This window comes from Danio rerio, chromosome 12 (assembly GCF_049306965.1).
Source record: "Danio rerio strain Tuebingen ecotype United States chromosome 12, GRCz12tu, whole genome shotgun sequence".
Taxonomy (NCBI): Eukaryota; Metazoa; Chordata; class Actinopteri; order Cypriniformes; family Danionidae; genus Danio; species Danio rerio.
This window is the reverse complement of record NC_133187.1, coordinates 13835187-13853816: the sequence shown is the minus strand read 5'-3', so window position 1 is coordinate 13853816 and position 18630 is coordinate 13835187.

Below are 18630 nucleotides of genomic sequence, written 5' to 3'. Positions count from 1 at the left end.
AAAAAATACATCAGGGCTAGTGAGATCACAAGAGCTGAAAAAAACAGAATTTGAGAAAGCTCAAATGCCGTCTAAATGCTGCTTTTCCACAGAACATGTTCTGTTTCTGTTTTTGGGATTCTAAAGGACATGGCTTGAAAAGAGAAGCGCTTAGAGTTTAATTTTAATTATGTTCCAATTGAAGAATTATAAAAAATATATAGTTAGCATTTGATAAAGGAGAACTTCCAGAATCTTTCTCAGTTCAGTACTGGATTCGGCTAAAAACTCCTTCAACAGACAAAGTTGTGGATTGTGAGCCACAACCTGTGAGTATTTTTATTTGTTAAAATTGAACAACTACAAGCACAGTTTCTAGCAATAATAGTATCTTTAGTGAGGACGTAAACAAGAATATAAACAATGGGAAATGCTGCTTGGCATTTTTAACAATTTAGCTACAACTTTATATTTATAAGTCAAACCGCTGTAAACACCCACTAGCTTTACCAGCGCTGCAGTGTCTTTCTATGTGGCCACTTTCCTTGCGTTCTACTTCTCAAATAACAAACAAGCAAAAGATATGAGATTGTTTTATATTACTTACACATGCTTATTCCGAATATATGTGAAAGACAATTGTCAGGTTTTATTTTAAAGGGCAGGCGTGAGGCTCAGATGTGTGCTCTTCATTTTCCTGCCTGATTCAGACAGCTAACGCTGCTAACAGCTGCTCTGACTGACTGTTTACACAGCGCAAAGGCACACGCTTGTGGGGGCATGACGTGAAGCCAATAAATCTGCAAATAACAGCACATTATGTTAGCTGACCAATCAGAGCCACTTGAGAGCAGGCCTTTCAGAGACACTTGGAAATATGATAGTCGTTTTCATATAAGCTGAGTAGTTGTATAAAATCTTAGTACGATATATGAAAAAATAATGTGATTTTCTATAAGTGAAGCATGAGCACACATTGCTTTGCATCTTATAAACACAACCAAGCCTTTAAAATACACTGTGGATCACAACTGATTAAAAACATGGAATTAGATATTATACTATTTTACAATAGTCCCCATGCTTCTGTCAGTCCTGTCAATTTTACAATAAATACATATGCATGCAATACAACGGTCACTGTTTGACAGCACATGTGCTGCAAATTATCATAATGCAAGCACATTTTTAAAAATCATGCTGCATTTTCACACAAAGCAAACAAATTAATAAAACGTGCTGCATTTCCTTAAAATTCAAACAATTTATGATTTTATTTTTTTATTTTTTTTAACACAAATTAAAGAAAAAACAAACAGAAGGGTTATATACATCACACATTAAAAAAGATCATATAATTTATAAATTTCATTTTTTAAAAGCCTTTTTTGTAAAAGAGTTTGAAATTGTTTCAAAGAAATACTGCATTCCAGTAAGCAAAATAAAAAAGGGATTTTGGTTTGAAAATTTACATCTATGTATTTAAAGTTTTGTTAATAAGATAATAAGATTAAGAAAATATATTTTGTTTATGGAAGGCTTCTGTTTTATAATTAGCAAAACCAAATAAAATATTTTACTATAGTAAAGAAAAGTCTTTATCAACATTCTCAATTACAAAAAGAGAAAAATATTTCCAAAGCAAATTAGAATAACTACATTGCCAAAATAAGTGGTCTTTAATGAACCTAAAAGAGCACATGTCACTCCGCTACTTATCCATTTGCACTGGCTGCCAGTTGCTGCTCGCATCAAATTCAAAGCTCTAATGTTTGCTTACAAAGCGACCTCTGGCTTTGCTTCTTCTTATCTGCTCTCACTTCTGCAGATTTACGTGCCCTCCAGAAACTCGTGGTTCCATCCCAAAGAGGGAAGAAATCACTTTCCAGAACTCTCGCATTCAATCTGCCCCGTTGGTGTAATGAACTCCCTAACTGCACCAGAACAGCAGAGTCACTTGCTGTCTTCAAGATACAACTAAAAACTCAACTATTTAGTCTCCACTTTCCTTCCTAATCTGCAATTGCCTCTCTGGCTTCACTGCTTACTGTATTACAAAAAAAAAAAAAAAAAAAAAAAGCTAATGTTTTGCTTCTTACACTTTACATACCTGAAACTTGCCTACAGCGCTTATTCATTGTTGCTCTTATAGTTGTGTAAATTGCTTCCTTGTCCTCATTCGTAAGTCGCTTTAAATAAAAGCGTCTGCTAAATGACTAAATGTAAATGTAAGTGAACTAGGGACTCTGAGAGTTGCTTACAAAATGAACAATTAGTATCAATATCTTTTTATATCTTAATAAGAGAGTATTTACTGGGTATGTACAATGAATAATTCTAAATAAAACTTATTTTATCTTATAGTAATTAAGTAGCTGTTTGCGATGAGCCATATTTTTCTTTAATCAATATCAGAAACAAAATAATTCTAATAAAAAGTAGCATTTGGAACTGATACAATTCCATTAATGAAGATCATTTTGATTAGTTTGAAGAAGTTGCAAACAAACAACTATTGTAGTAGCAGGGTCTAAAAGGGGGGAAATAAAAAATAGGGGATACAATAGAATAACCTAATAACTCCAGATGGTATGGCATCAAATACAACAGCAAATACTTTAAGCGGGGATGGGAATATTGAGTCGATTAAGAAATTCTTTAAAATTTTGATAAATGTCCGTTTGCATTAAGTAATTGACTAACATACAGAATATTTACTTTAACCAGCGTTGAAAGAAAAGAGATTTGTTTTTGTATACAATATTTAGTTTTTTCCAAATAAAATATTTGTTAGGAGGGAAGTTGTGCTTGTATAATAGTGAGCAGGCAAGAAGAAATTGCTTATGAAATGGAATATATGAAATATAATTTAGCTCTTATTTTCCTAACATTATAATCAATTTATGAAAATGTGTTGCTATGACTCAGAGTAATTGACATCATTTGAAGGAGGAGAAGCTGACAGTGATCAAAGGTGCGTTCTATCATTAAATTGTATGATTTTATGCTTATTTTGTATGTTTTTTTTTTTTTTTTGAGGAGGAGAACAAGCTTTAGGGTCAGGCTCTGTCACAAGTAAAAATGTATTTTTTCTAGTACAATGATTATTGACAAGTTTTACTGGCTTTCAGAAGGATCAAAAATAGATTCTTTTCACATTTTTGGGTTTCTCGGCAGTGGAAGCCATCTTAGTCGGGAAACCTTGAAAGCAGACAATAGTACAACAAATTTACTTTATTTAAAATTCTAATTTGCACAAATAACTGGGTGTTTCTCAGTACTGGGTTGCAATCCACTGTGTAAAACATATGCTGGAATAGTTGGTGGTTCATTCACACTAAGCTAAAGAAAAATGATTGAATGATCTGCATAGTGTTTTTGGGACGTTCAGAAAAAAAAGGAAAATATTGTGAGAAAAGGGCAGCCAGATAAGAGAACAATGTCAAGAACAATGTCAACCTTCGGCTTTGTGTATCCCAGCCTTTAGAAACACCTCACATAAGCATTTTAATCTGATGTAAATATGATATATAATACAAAGTATAGCTTTATGAATGTACGTTTGCTTTTTAAAGATCAAAAACATTAAAACTTTCAAGGCTGATGACCATTAAATTCATCATCACTGTCTTGTGAAAAGGGTCCATTGTAAAGTCTTGAAGGCATACAGCTGCAGATGATTAGGCATGTGTACATGTGCACTCATTAATTTTCTTTTCGGCTTAGTCTTTTTATTAATCAGGGGTCGCCACAGTGGAATGAATCGCCAACTTATCCAGCATATGTTTTACATAGCAGATGCTGACACTACGACCAATTCAGTTTAATCAATTCACCTTTAGCGCATAGCTTTTTACTTGTGGGGGAAACCAACACAAACATGGAGAGAAAATGCAAACTCCACACAGAAATGCCAGCTGACCAGCTGAGGATTAATTCAGCAACCTTCTTGCTGTGAGACGTCAACACTACCCACTGTGCCACCACGCCTCCCATGTGCACATCAATGCTGATGTCATGCCAAGCATCACCCATGGACCTGTAGCTAAACGTCTGATGCATATGGAAGACTTTTCTGGAAACATAAAATATTTTAAATATACAGAATTTTCAGGAGTCAAGTGTGCAGCAATCTTAACTTAAAAAAACAAGCCTTATCGGATAAAAAAAACTAATAATTATTATGCACAGTTGGGTGCTAGCTTGACTGTTATTCTGTGGATATTTTCACCCACCTAAACATGACATGACACAAAACAAAAGTTAATTGGTTGCATAACCTGTCAGTCAAATATTGTGGGCAGTTCTTCACTATCAAAGTCTCTTTAGGGCCTACTCACACTATGCCATCCGTAAAGTGCTCAGGCCCTGTTTCCCGGATCGTTTGAGAAGTGTGAGTGCGCTGAATTGGGCTCAAGCACGGTTCACTTGGCCGGCCCTGGCCCGGTTGGAAGAGGTGGGCCTGAGTGCGGTTCACTTGGGCTTTTGCGCGGTGCGTTTGTAGTGTGAGTGCAAATTGAGCCAAAGCCCGAAACTGAAAGTGAGACGTGACTTTTAAGGGACTGTTTCATATTGATTTATTAATCATTCTTACTGTTCAGTGAATGCAATCTGCCGTAGTTTATTAAAGACGCAAACTCCTCACTGCACGACAGATCCGCACCTTCAGCAGACCTCCTCATTACTGCAGCACGAGAGCTTGATTGTTTATGAGCGCCAAAAGTTGCGGATCTGTTCGGCGAAATATCTGACTGCGTGTCACCGCATCCCTAAGGACTGTTTGGCGAAACATTTGACTGCATGTCATGGCATATCCAAGGACTGAAACAATATAGCTAGAGAAATCTCCACTGTGCTGCTGAATGAGAGCGTCTCTCACTGAACAGCGCAGCAGCGATGACGTAAGCCGAGGCCCGATTGTGGTGTGAGTGTGGGCCGTCGGGGAAGACTGGAGGGGGGACAACCGTGCTTTGGCCCGGTTTGAGGCAACTGTACCTAGTGTGAGTACGGCCTTAAAGGGCCATGAAACCCCTCTGTCAGCCGGGTGTTTTCACACCTCTAGTTTAAAACAAAGTCAGAAAGTTGGTGAGTTTAGCTTAAGGTGGTAGTGTCGAGTGGCAAACGACGGAAGGGTTTGCATGAAAAGGGGAGTTTCAGTTCGAGCACATGCTGATTTTCACAGAGGCGAAACAACAAACACAAACGCAGTGGAGAAAGACAGTGACTGTTTACATGGACATCAGTAATCAAATTATTTGCCAAATCTTTAATTTGTAGTTTACCTACATGTTTACATTCGGAGAGCAGCATTTGCAGGATCTTTCAGTCCATAATATTGTATTGATATTAACATACTGTAAACTTAGTAACTAAATCTTTTTGACTAAGTAATGTCTTTAAAATCTAAAAGAGTACTGCTGACGAAACTAACTCTGACCTCTGAATAAACATAAACAAAGAACACTGATCACCCACTTACCAAATCTGTAGAGAGAATCAACACAAACTGAAACCGTGTCTTTTTTTTAAAAAAAGATAAACTGCTAATTCGGATTTTACCATTTCGAGATGTAAAAAGCTCTTGGGTAAAAAAAAAAAGTTCCTTACAAACGTATTTTTGTTGCATGTTAGCAGACCACTGTAATCCACACATGAGTCCAGCTGCACTTTCATAGCAGGGAATTGAAAACAAAACCTTTGCAGCACAGCATATAAACCCAGCACTGACGGCCCATGTCTCCAAACAATTCTTCTTTTTCCACTTGTTTTAAATTACGGTTGGCAACACAATATGGCGTCTCTGTTGTCTGAACATTGTAACAGATAAAAACAGCCTTCGAAGCTATCATACATATTAATGAAGTTGCGCCTCATTCACAATAGAGTGCGCTGATTGGGAGGTACCAAGTCTATCTCTTGAATTAACAATGAAAGCTTAAAGATGTCACCGTGTCCCAGCTGGTACAAACAACCAGTCTACATGCTGGAATTTACTTAAGGATCTGTTCGCCGTGATATAGCTTCTAAATTTCAATTTTCTTTTTTTGTGAAATATCTGTACTAATAGTGTTTTTTACAGCGTAGGACTGTCAACATCTCAAAAAATGTGTTTTGGTGTTTCGTGACCCTTTAAAGCAAGTCATTTCACTCGGTGGCCATCTTTGAAAGGCCTCTTCTCAAGCATTCTGTCTGAATAGGGACAAAAACTGTTTGCTTACGGTTACATTAAATATTTGAAACCACCAATCATATTAAACAAGAACTGTCTTTTCTAAACCTCAGAATCAAACAAAATCTGCATTTTTTTAGGTTGCTCGAGCCAATGTGTATGCACTAAAAAGAAACGAGATTACGACACCAAACTCATTTATGGTAGTTTAACACATTATCCTCCTCTAGATAATGCTTTGTCATTTCGTGCTGCTCTTTTGAATTCACAACTTGGTCCTGATGGAGAACCTCCTCCAGAAATGACCTGAACCCTTTGTTTACAGGTTTGTGGGCATTTGAGTAGTTGCCGTCATATGATTTGCGTTTGATAGGACTGACCGTACCTCACATTCATTTCTATTCAGATTACAAGCTTTATGTGAATATATTTCTTATGTCTGCAAAGCAAGAATTTGCTGAGATTTCAGTGTGTTTGTTAACCACCACACTGTTGTAAAAGCACATGTCTGGTTTAATCTCTCCCCCGAGAGAATCGTCAGTCTTTATCGATCTCTGTTTGGCTTCTGTACTAGAAGCTTTATTCGCCATATTGACCGTTACACTTTGTGAAGTTTATTTATAAACAAATTTCGAGAGGATCACGTGCTTATGATTGTTCACAGCTGTGTTTCAACATTAGCTCATGACTAATTATCCTATCAGACAAGAAAACCCCCCACCCAACCCTACTGTCCCTCCTTTCAAACATTAGCGCTGTTGCCTTACAGCAAGAATGACCCTGGTTTAATTCCCTTCCAAACCAGGCGACATTTGTGGAGTATTTTGCCCATTCTCCCTGTGCTCGCGTGGGTTTTTCCCGGGTCCTTCGGTTTCCTCTCACAGTTCAAAAACAAGCACCCTAAACATTTAATCCAAAATATTTTTAGCCAAGCTCTGAGTACACTCTTCTCAATCAACACTTTGCTACAATAAGCAAGGGGGAGTCATCGAGATATACCTGAGCTCAAACTCCCCTCTCACCCTGCAACGGGAGGGAGCCCAGGGCTCGAATATCTTATAAGCTCAGGGCTCTCTTCCAGGACAGCATGCCAAACAAGCTTTATTATCAATCATCAGCTAACTGTAAACTCTTGAATACACATTTAAAATACAAGTGGCATGCCTTGTGTCTTCTAAAGTCTATGTTGACTGTTCAAAGCGGCCAAATTTTCCAGATCTTCAGCCATCATTCTAAGACTACGCAAGACTAGCCACAACTGCTAACTGTATCCTGCAAAATCCTTCAGTTCAACGAGCAATTTTAAGTAGCCAATTTTGGGCACTTCAGTGTAAAATTAAACTTCAATATTGCAATCATGATTGTTTTCACAACAAATTTCCTTTTGAAGTGAGGCAATATCCCATTTGGAATGCACGGGAGTCTTCACTAATGAGCAGATGAGTTGGTCAGGTGTGAGCTGAATCAGGATTGTGGCGAACATTAGCACCATATCAAAATTTCTAATTGGCATGGTCTGAGCAGACAGATCAGTGTCAGGCTTGAAGCAGAGCTGCATGAAGTCATGACTATTTCTGTAGCTGTCACATCATACCACATTTTTTCACATCATTACCTACTCTCAAGCTAAAGTTCAAAATTGTATGAAACATACAAAAATATACATATTTCAACAGAAAAAAGAAAAGAACAAAGGCCATAATATGAACAAAAAATACATATCTATACTGTCAAAAATATACATTAATTAATAGTCTTCTTATTTTGGGATTCACGGGTTTATCTGTTTATGGTTATGAATTGCTTTATGGGACCTTGATCTCTGCTCTGTTAAATTTCGAAGTTTAAAAATTCTGTGCTGCAGTTAAACAATGTGACTTCTTGACATTTTAGTAGTTTAAAACAACCTATTTACCTTATTCTCCGCCGACGAGTGGGCGCTGCCATTTGAATCTTTTTGGCTTGAGACTTCCGGTCTCATTCACTTCCATTCATCTGCTAATTACGCTGCTTGATGTTGCAATTTGATATTTGATATTTTCTTATTATATTATTCTACTTGGTCTATATAGTCATGCAAACATTTGTTTGTAGAGCAAGTAGTTTGACCGTTTTCTGCCGTTTATTATTCCTAGTCATTTCTCCCATAGGCGACTGAATCGGAAGTTCTAAGACAATCGCGAAAACAGGCGCAGTTCCGCATTTTAGAATAAGGTCAATAGTATTAGAAAAAATATATAGAGAAATAAATCTGTAAAGTTTTAGCAGTTTATTATCAAGTTCATTCATTCCTTTTCCTTTGGCCTAATCTCTTTATTCATTAGGGATCATCCCAGTGGAATTAACCACCAACGCAGCATATGTTTTACACAGCGAATGTCCTTCCAGCTGCAACCCAGTACTGGGAAACATCCATACACAATTATTCACAAACATACAGTACACTACGGCCAATTTAGTTTATTTACCTCACATGTACTGCATGTCTTTGGTCTGTGGGGGAAACTGGAGCATCTGGAGGAAGCGTACTCGAACACAGGAAGAACATGCAACCTCCACATAGAAATGCCAACCTATACTCAGCTGAGGCGACAGAGCTAACCACTGTGCCACCATATTGCTTATAACCAATTTTTCATTCCATAATTTACGACACCCAGTATAGACAATATATTCCTTCAAACCATTTAAATTTACAATAAAATTGACTTTTTCAAACATTTCAACATCAAAAGTTGTTGGAGGAAAGATCAAGATCTCATAACACAATGTTTCATCTTGAATACAAGCATAATTGTTTCTGGTAGAAAAACAAAACAATACATAGTACATGTAAACAGTATGCAGTATGTCTTTTGGTTTGCTTTACCAAACATATAATCACATAGATCACACACATTTATTTAACACATACATTCTCATTACACAGCGCATAGATCTTCAGATATACCTTACAAAATTGCATGTTATGGTGCTTTGCAAAAGGAATTGGGCATCCAAGATCTAATAATTGTGATGCTGCAATTTAGAAAACCAAAATCTCAGGTATGTGTGGGTAGTGTGTAGTCAATTAGTGCTTTATGTAAAGAGTGCACTTGGATTATATTGATCCCTCAAATTGAATCAAACAGTTCCCATAAGTATAATATTGTTTACAGGTCAACATTTACTAATGTATAATTAAAATTTGACGTTGGTTATGTTAACAATAAATAACAGTATGTTCATTAACAAACATGAGTTAAAACCTTTATAAATTTATTGTTCATTGTTCAAGTTCAAGTTACATGGCATGTCACTCACTTCTTGATGCAAATTGATTTAATTTGCAAACCAGTTCCAATTTACTATATACATAGTCTATGAAAGACCGATTGATTGATTGATCACTACAATCAGTTGAATAAAATGACAGAAACACATGTATTAAACGGAATGTGAAGAGATGACAGTAATAGCAATATGTAACATTGTTACTGCCTTTTTTAAAGTTTATAAATAGATGAAACACTAACACTAACACACTAATTTCTGTGTGGAGTTTGCATGTTCTCATTTTGTTCGCATGCAATTCCTCCGAGTGCTTTGATTTCCCCCACAGTCCAAAGACATGTGCTATATGTGAATTGAATAATCTAAATTTGTTGTAATGTATGTGTGAGAATGTATGTGTGTTTTCCAGTTTTGAAAGAACATTTGCTAAGTTTAAACATATGCTAGATAAGCTGGCAGTTCATTCCGCTGTGGCGACCCCTGATTAATAAAGGGACTAAGCCAAAAAAGAAAATGTTATGGATGTTACAAATTAAGTTTTAAGAAAATATGCCTTTTAAAGTATTGTTTTGCATGGCAGTGTCAGTTAATCTCCATTCTCTGTATGTTTATGAATACTGTTTTCAAATATTAACAGCTTTTTTCAAATTTTTATTAGGGTTTTTCTGTTTATAATGCTTAGCATTAAGTCAGCATATACATATTCCCCACACACAGCGAACAACGTTGTTAAAAAAATACTTTAGGCCTGTTTTGAAATTTAAGTGTTTATAATTGACTATGAATGTGCTAATGAAGGTATAAGTCATTACTATAGTCTGTAAAAGACCTATGTCACCCATAGGTTTCAGAAGAACCAGTGGGCATGGCCAACCGTCGCCATTTTGTTCATGCATCATCGCACCAACCAGGGGATACCAAACAAGGGCAAAGAGGCAGAGCGTGAGCGGAGCTACAAAATCTTGCTTGCATTTTGCTTAGATGGGCTTTCCTATGGGAGAAACACTTAATACTTCATTACCTGTGACTTGTTTGTGTTCTGACCACATGTGCTTGGTTGTAAACTATATCAATAAAGCGTTTAGACTTTTAAAAACAGGAGGCGTTTTTCTACAAGAGGCAGGGCCGGAGTGGGACTCCTTTTCAGCCCTAGAGTTTCAAGTATTAGACCGGCCCACCTCAGTTCATAACTGACTATATTAAAATAAGGTCATTTCCAATTCAGTTTCTAATTACACTATCACGTCTTTTTCAAGAAAACAGCTGCTTTTGAGCGTCAAATTACAACAACCTTAGTTTTATATGTCTTAACAATAAAAAAGAAAAAAAAAGAACTACTCAGGTGAGGATCGAAAGTTGTAACGCAATGTGCTGACCACTGGTCCAAAATGGCGCTGCTACACTTTTGTGGCCGGAATGATAGTTAGATCATCATTACTCTGCAGGCTGCATTTTGCTCATGGGGCTGCGAGACAATAAATAAGAAGAGCGGAGCTGGTGCTAAAAAATGAATAAAAAGAGTGATATGGTCAAATAACTAAATAAATGAAAAAAAGTGTGACTGCTGAGAGTGCAAGCAGCTAGAAACACCGGCCCTCGCGGCCAAAAAACAGACCGGCCCACCGGGAACTCTCCCGGTCCTCCCGATTGGCCAATTCGGGCCTGACAGGAGGAAAACGTGAATTACTTCCAAACACTTCAAGTATAGCCATTCATTCATTCATTTTCTTTTTGGCTTAGTCCCTTTATTAATCTGGGGTTGCCACAGCGGAATGAACCACCAACTTATCCTGCACAATTTTATGCAGCGGATACCATTTCAGCCTCAACCCATCTCTGGGAAACGTCCACACACACTCATTCACACACCTACACTACGGACAATTTAGTCTACCGCCTACCAAATTCACCTGTACCACATGTCTTCGTGGGGGAAACCGGAGCACCCGGAGGAAAGCCACACGAAAGCAGGGAGAACATGCAAACGCCACACTGAAACGGCAAAAGACCCAGTCACGGCTCGAACCAGCAACTTGCTTGCTGTGAGGTGACAGCACTACCTGCTGCGCAACTGCGTCACCTCAATTATAGTCTGTGTTAGCAAATGCAAGGGTATTGATGAAATCCAGGGCCCGGTTTTTCAAAAGGTTTAATCTGGATCAAATTGATCCGGATTTAGTAATACTGTTTTTGCGATCTGTGATCACGTAATCCAGCTTACTTTTTGAGCCAGTTTTTCAAAGCAACATTGGATTGGATCAATCTGATCCGGATAGGAACTTTTCAGGATCACTAAATCTGGATAACCAGTGCTCAATCACAATGTAGATGGATAGATAGGCCTATGAAAAGAGCAGCAAGTAGAATAGCCAGTGTGGGGTCAATATAACTTTATTTTTATTTGAAATGAAAACACTCATTTAACAAAACACTCATTTGAAAATTCAAACACACATTTAAAAAAAAAACAAAAAAAACTAAAAACTATAAAAACCCCACCCCATCCTCTTCCAGCAGTCCGCTCATCTGAGATCTACAACACTGTACATTGAGGTATTTATAATAAGTTTCAAATATAGATGTAAATAAAAAAAGACTTAATGTCAAAAACTCAACAATAAGTTTAGACTTCCTCATCTGATGTGGAGAGACCAGCTTGTCTGAGCGTGGCCTTTAGGAGGCGAATCTCAAGTCATTGGTCTTGGTTTGCTGCAGTTTGGTCAGAGTCAGTTGTTCCTCTGCCAGATGAAGCTGTGCTTCTGCCCTTTCAGTCTCTTTTTGCGATTGTTAAAGGTGATTTCAAAAATCTGTGATGGCCATTCTTTGCATTTTTTTTGTCATTCTGTAATTATTGCATGCATCACTAATAAACATTCTAAAAACAAAAATAGTTTCCATTGTGATGAATATATATATCAATTATTGACAGAATAAAATGTATTGTTTTGGTCAGTTTTGACAGCTTTTTGGGGGATTGTTTTATGAGGTCAAGCCTTTTTTACTTTGCTGTAGGCCTATACTGAAAGGCTAAATACATTAAAGCCTATACTCACTATAGCCTGACAGATAAACAAATAAAATTAAAAATTTATGAATAAATAGTATATCTCGTAAGATACTGCATGATCCAAATATAGTATTATTTGATAAATTTTTAAAGTTTTTATTACATTTTGGGCATGATCTCCACACTAAATCCACCCTTCTGATGGGATCAGTTTAATCCATGTTTTTTGGATCAAAGTGATCCATATCCTACAAAAAATGTCTGAAAAACCCAAAGTAAAGGTTTGATCCGGATCAAAACCAAGATTAGATTACGTGATCTAATCTGATTATGTAATCCGTTTTTTCTTTTGAAAAACCCATTTTCAAGATTTGATCCAATCCCTTATCCAAAATCCTAGTGGATTACTTTTGAAAAACCGGGCACAGGTGTAAGTATGCCAATGTTTCAGATGACTGCTCTAGAGCCAACAGCTAATCAATCTGTCAGATTCTAGACATTACAGGTCTAAAGAAAACTATAAATGATAAATTATCTGAAATAAAACAAATACATTTAAAGATTTGGTATATAAGTCTATAATTTAACTTACCTGGGAAACAGAGGCCAAGTGAATGACCACACAATATGCCATATCATCTAATAATTTAAAAAAATTATTCTAAAAGACAACTGTCTGTGTAAAGCCACATAAAACAAAACAAAATTACGATGTATATACTGAGTTCATTGACTAATCAGCCGGAATCAGCTGAGGTGAAGTGACGGTGACTAGCGAGACCTAGCTGTCACTTAAGTGGCCACGCCCCCTTAATTATGCAGCCTTAATATAACCAAATATAAAGAAAACAGATGAGATATAAAAAAATTCACCCCCTCACAGTTGTCATGAAGGGGAATATTAGATATATGAACCAAAATCTTTCTTTGTACCAGGCTGTAGACTTTTTTTTTGCTGTAAAGTTGGCCATTTTAACAGTGGGCACAATAGAAATTTGCTATACAGGCCCGGCCCTAACCAATTTGGTGCCCTAGGCAAGATTTTAGGTGGCGCCCCTTCACATCGCAGTAAATTCCACTGCTAGTGTAAAGTCATAAGAAACTAAACAGCTTTTTGATCGACTACTACAAGCTGGGAAAATGTCAGATAAATATGCCAATGCAATTACCACTAGTTACCATTAGTTACATTAATACTACTATTTTCCAAAACATCTATGCCCTTCTATAACATTAGCTGACGTAAAACTAACAGATAGCACTATAGCTATTTAATGATTAGCAATGTTATGTCATATCTATCAACGTTGGGATGTTAAAATATGGGACAATACATAGCTTCAAATGATAGAATACATAGCAAACAATAGAAAATATTGACAATAAAATAAAAGGTTTAACCTATTCAAATCAATGGCCTATACAGAAATTAAATAAAGCTATAAAATCTATTTAACTTTTAATTGTATTTGCATATTGATTAAAGTTACTATAGTTATTTAGTGAAGAGCAGCAAATGAATCTCTCATTGTGTTTTGTTTGATAACAGAGGTGTAATGTAAGAATGCACAGATCTATAATGAATAAATGAATGAATGAATGAAGCATTCGACTACTTTAGTAACTGTTGTTGCAAAAAAAAAAAAAAGAAGACAGCTATGAAACATAACCAGCTTTGTCTTTTTGTAGGAGACAAACTTTGGATCTTTTTAGGGTAAGAGGTTTTTGAGTTATTGCCATCTATCACTGAATGTGTCAGGAATATTGAAAACAAAACCAACTTAACCGTGCTCATTTCTGGCGCCCCCTGGACGTACAGCGCCCTTAGCATTTGCCTATACTGCCTATGCCACGGGCCAGCCCTGATGGAGCTAGCAAAACTAGTTACTTCCATATTAGCTTCCCGAGGAAGAGCTGGAGGTTGCCGTTTGGCCAATACACTCATTACTCCAAAGCCATATGATCCTGCTCAAACATATACTTTTATCTATTGGAAGTGTGCTTGTTACAGTATGTTTCATGTATTATTATAATGCACTTATTTCAGCACTACAAGTGATTTTCATCTTGTATATGATGCATGTTTCCTGAAGCTTCTATTAGGAATATAGACTATGAGATGAGACATGTCTAAATGGGAAATCATTATAAAATCATTACAGACCCTCTTGTCCTTATAGGCACCCAAAACAAAGCACCCATATTATCTCTGAGATCATAGAGAAGCTATTATTCATAAGACACAAGAGGCTTGCTTGTGAATGTCATTGGAAGGGTAGACTTGGGTTAACAATTAACTAACTGTAGATAGGGAATACGTCAGCCTGGTCTGGGGAGCAGGATGCAGCTGGGAAATAGAAAATAAGATTGGTGATCAAACTGTGGATATTAACTGGAAAAGTAAAGTTTGCAGGCAAACTTTATGGGCTTGAGAAAGCCTAGTCTGAAAGTTTGAAATATCTTTAAAAATAAATACTTTAAGTTTTTAGAGGTTTGAAGCAGTTGGCATAGATAGATAACTACATATAGGTTAGCTTGTTTCTAGTATGGATTGGCATGTTTCTTGTAAGGTGGTTGCTATAAAGTTGCTACGGTGTTCCAAGTAGCTGCTAAGGTTTTGCTAGGGTGTTCTGAGTGGTTACTAAGGTATTGCTAGGCAGTTGCTAAGGTGTTCAGAGTGGTTGCTAGGCAATTTCTAGGGTGTTTAGGTGGTTGCTATGGTTTTTTGAGTGGTTGCTAAGGTGTTGCTAGGCAGTTGCTAAGATGTTCTGAGTGGTTGCTAGGCAGTTGCTAACATAAATTACCATGTTTCTAACATAAATTAGCATGTTGTTAGCATGAATTTAGCATGAATTAGCATGTTGCTATTATGACAAGTATGTTCGAGTATGTTTATAGTATGTATTAGTATATTGGAACAGTTCCCAAAGTGCCGTAAGTTGTTGCTAGAGTGTGGCTAATAAGATGAAAGATTATCAGTGATTGGCACATTGGTAGTCTGAGTTAAATAAGCCCAACCTTAAGGGCATACTCACACTATTCACAGTTGTCTTGAACCGGGCCAAAGCACGCTTGTCTCCCCGACAGCCCTTACTCACATTACATTCGGGACTGGGCACGCTTACGTCATCGATGATGCATTGTTCAGTAAACGCTTTAGCTTAGCACAGTGGAGATTGCTTTAGTTATACTGTTTAAGTCATTTGGGATGCGGAGGCACACAGTAAAATATTTTGCCGAACAGGTCAGCCACTGAAAAAGTCAATGCGACTTATCTCAATTTTCTGGCTCAGTTATCGGAAAACCTTAAGTCGGATCAGTTGGAAAAGATATAGCAACCCGAGTCAGACCAATTTGGAGGTTGTAATATGAACAGGAGGAGAGGCATATAGAAATTAGTCTCAGAAGAAGAAGAAGATGGAATAATAATATGTTTATGTAATATAACAGTATGTTGGCTTTCTCAAGCCACCACAATGAGATATAATGTTTACAGTGGTGTAAAGTAACTTATTACAAATTAAATGTCATTTGATGACATTATTGAACATCAGAAGAACGTTGTCCTTAGACGCTAGCTAGACTTTGAATTATGGTCAACTAGTATCATACTTAATATTAATGCTTTATGACATAAGCCTCTTTCACACAGTGATAGCGTAAATATCCGAAACAACTTTACCGGTAGATTTAAAAAAGTGCTGTTCACACAGGCAAGAAGTTACGGAAATATTACGGAAAAGACCATTCAATCCATTCCAATATAGCGGTAAATTCTGACATCATTAACCAGAAATGACCTCCAAACAGCTGGGCTTGTATTTGTAAGCATTTGATTACATTACAAACTTTGTGGAAGGATCAGTATTGTGAACAACATGTGTGCTGGCGCTCACGGGCTGCTTCACAGGCACACGCGACCCGTCAAGCAACTAATGGAAGCAGATCTTGAAGGTAAACAAACAACAGCTTAACATAAGCATCCTATTGATAATTATTTACACAGTTGGCATTAAGAAGGAACATAAACATTATCTGACTAACATCTAGCAGCTAAATTTGTCTGTAAAAAATATTCAAAGGCTTTTATTTTCATAAACTGCGTGGACGTCTACTGCGTTTGATTGGCTAAACTAGACGTCTCATGTCAGCACGTTCTAGACGTGCACATGCTCTTTCTGGCTATCTTCCTTCTGCGTTCACACAACGCAGCATTCCAGCAAATTACCGGTAATGTTACAATTTCTCTTTCTGGAAAATAGCCGTAAAACAGCCTGTTCACACATACAGACCTTTGCAGAAAACTGATGGTAATTTTACAGAAAGGTCTGTATGTGTGAAAGAGGCTATTGTGTGCCTGCTGGACAATAACTAAATGCACTACAGAATGTTACGTTTAAACATCCACAAATTACATGTAAATGCATTAGCCTTTTCCAGCGTAATACCCACCACTCACTACTTTTTAGGTCTTTTGAAAGGGCTACTTTTTAAACATACTTTAAGTAATATTTACAACAGATACTTCTACTCGCACTACATTTTTGAGCAACTACTTTTACTTGAGTATGATTTTTCAGGACCCTTTCCACCACTAGATGTATGTAATATCAAACCATAAGGGAGGAGGACAACAGTATCTATAAAACTGCATGAAAGAGTCTTATCAGACAGACATACCATCGTATTTCCTCTGTTGTTGCAAACTGCTTGTAACATTAAACGCTTGAACCTGAATAACTCAGAAAGACTTCAGAATTCTTTTGTTAACAACTTTTAGAAAGTAGAATAATTTTACACAACAAGCCATTTAAAGGTGGTAGGCACGGGCAGGCTTGGTTATTTGGGGATCCTAAGCAATTCCATGTATGGGGACCTAGCACTGAAACTCAAAACATTCTCTTTCTCAAAAGATATTTTTCTCTGTAAATTTATTCATTTATTTTTTTGTAAATAAACTTGAACCGCTTACATCTTACACATGAACGTGGAAGGAATATTTCACTGTTCATGGGCCCCCAATGGTTTTTAAAAGAAGTAATAATGTTAAAAATCTTAATGGTAATAGTCACATTTGACAACATATGATAAATAAATTATAAAAGAACTATATGATTAATATAGAATTCTTGGTTGGAGCCTCCTAATTTCCTGGGGCCCTGAGGACCGCTTACCTTGTTTATTGGTTAAGTCCACCCCTGGAGGCAGGTTCGCTCTAATAATGTTATGTTCCAGAAATAGATTAAATCAAGTAGTTTTTTTCCACATCCTAGAGCCCAAATTATGGGTTTTTGACCTTCCATGTAGTGTGTAACACCACTCTAAGTGAAGTGAAATATTCAGCTAAGGCTTAAATCTGAAAGTGCACCGTGTTTAAAACTATTGACTCATCTATAAATTAGTTGACTCATAGTGGTTCGAATGAATCTCCGGTGTAACGAGTCTTTAGCTGTGTCGGCGTGACGTCGATACGGAACTCAAACCCTACCCATTTGTTTAACAGGAAAATTAAAACCTGTTCAAGGTTGAAGTATATTTTTGCAAAAATACCTCAGCATTACAGCCACAGCCTTGCGCTGTGTTCACATCACTTACCTAATAGTCCTTCATTAATCTATATCCTTACAACGGGGGGATTTATTGGCCGTTTGTTTAAGGAAGGATCAGAAAAGACTATATGCGACTTTGTCAGAGCTTGACAGGAACTTTACAGTACACAGTTCATAAATCAGTTTCCTCCTCCATTTCACAAGTGAAAGTAAGTGGGATTAAAATGGTTGCCTCCTTGTTTTCTCTAGCTTGCGAATTGTGTATTTAATTGTGTTTTGTTACTTGTAACCGCGTTTACTTTATCTGGTTAACTCTTCATATTCTAATATCGTGTCTAAAGCCAGGTTGAAATTGCCATGCGTGCCGCTTTGTTTACGGATGTAAAAAAGTTTGTGAGCTCGCAATCCACTGCCGTTTGTTGTTGTTATAGCCACCATCAACTGTTCTGAAGGATTCGGATTTCTGCCTTCCAATCTGTCTAATCATGGATCAATGTTTATCCTTTTCGCATTTCCTGTTTCTCATTATCTTTATTAAATATGATTTTTTTTTTATTTAAATGACTATTCAACTTTGAAATTACTTAAACTAATGAATAAGTTAAACATACTGCTTTATGTAAGAATGTTCAGTGCATTTGCCTGTCTCCGTG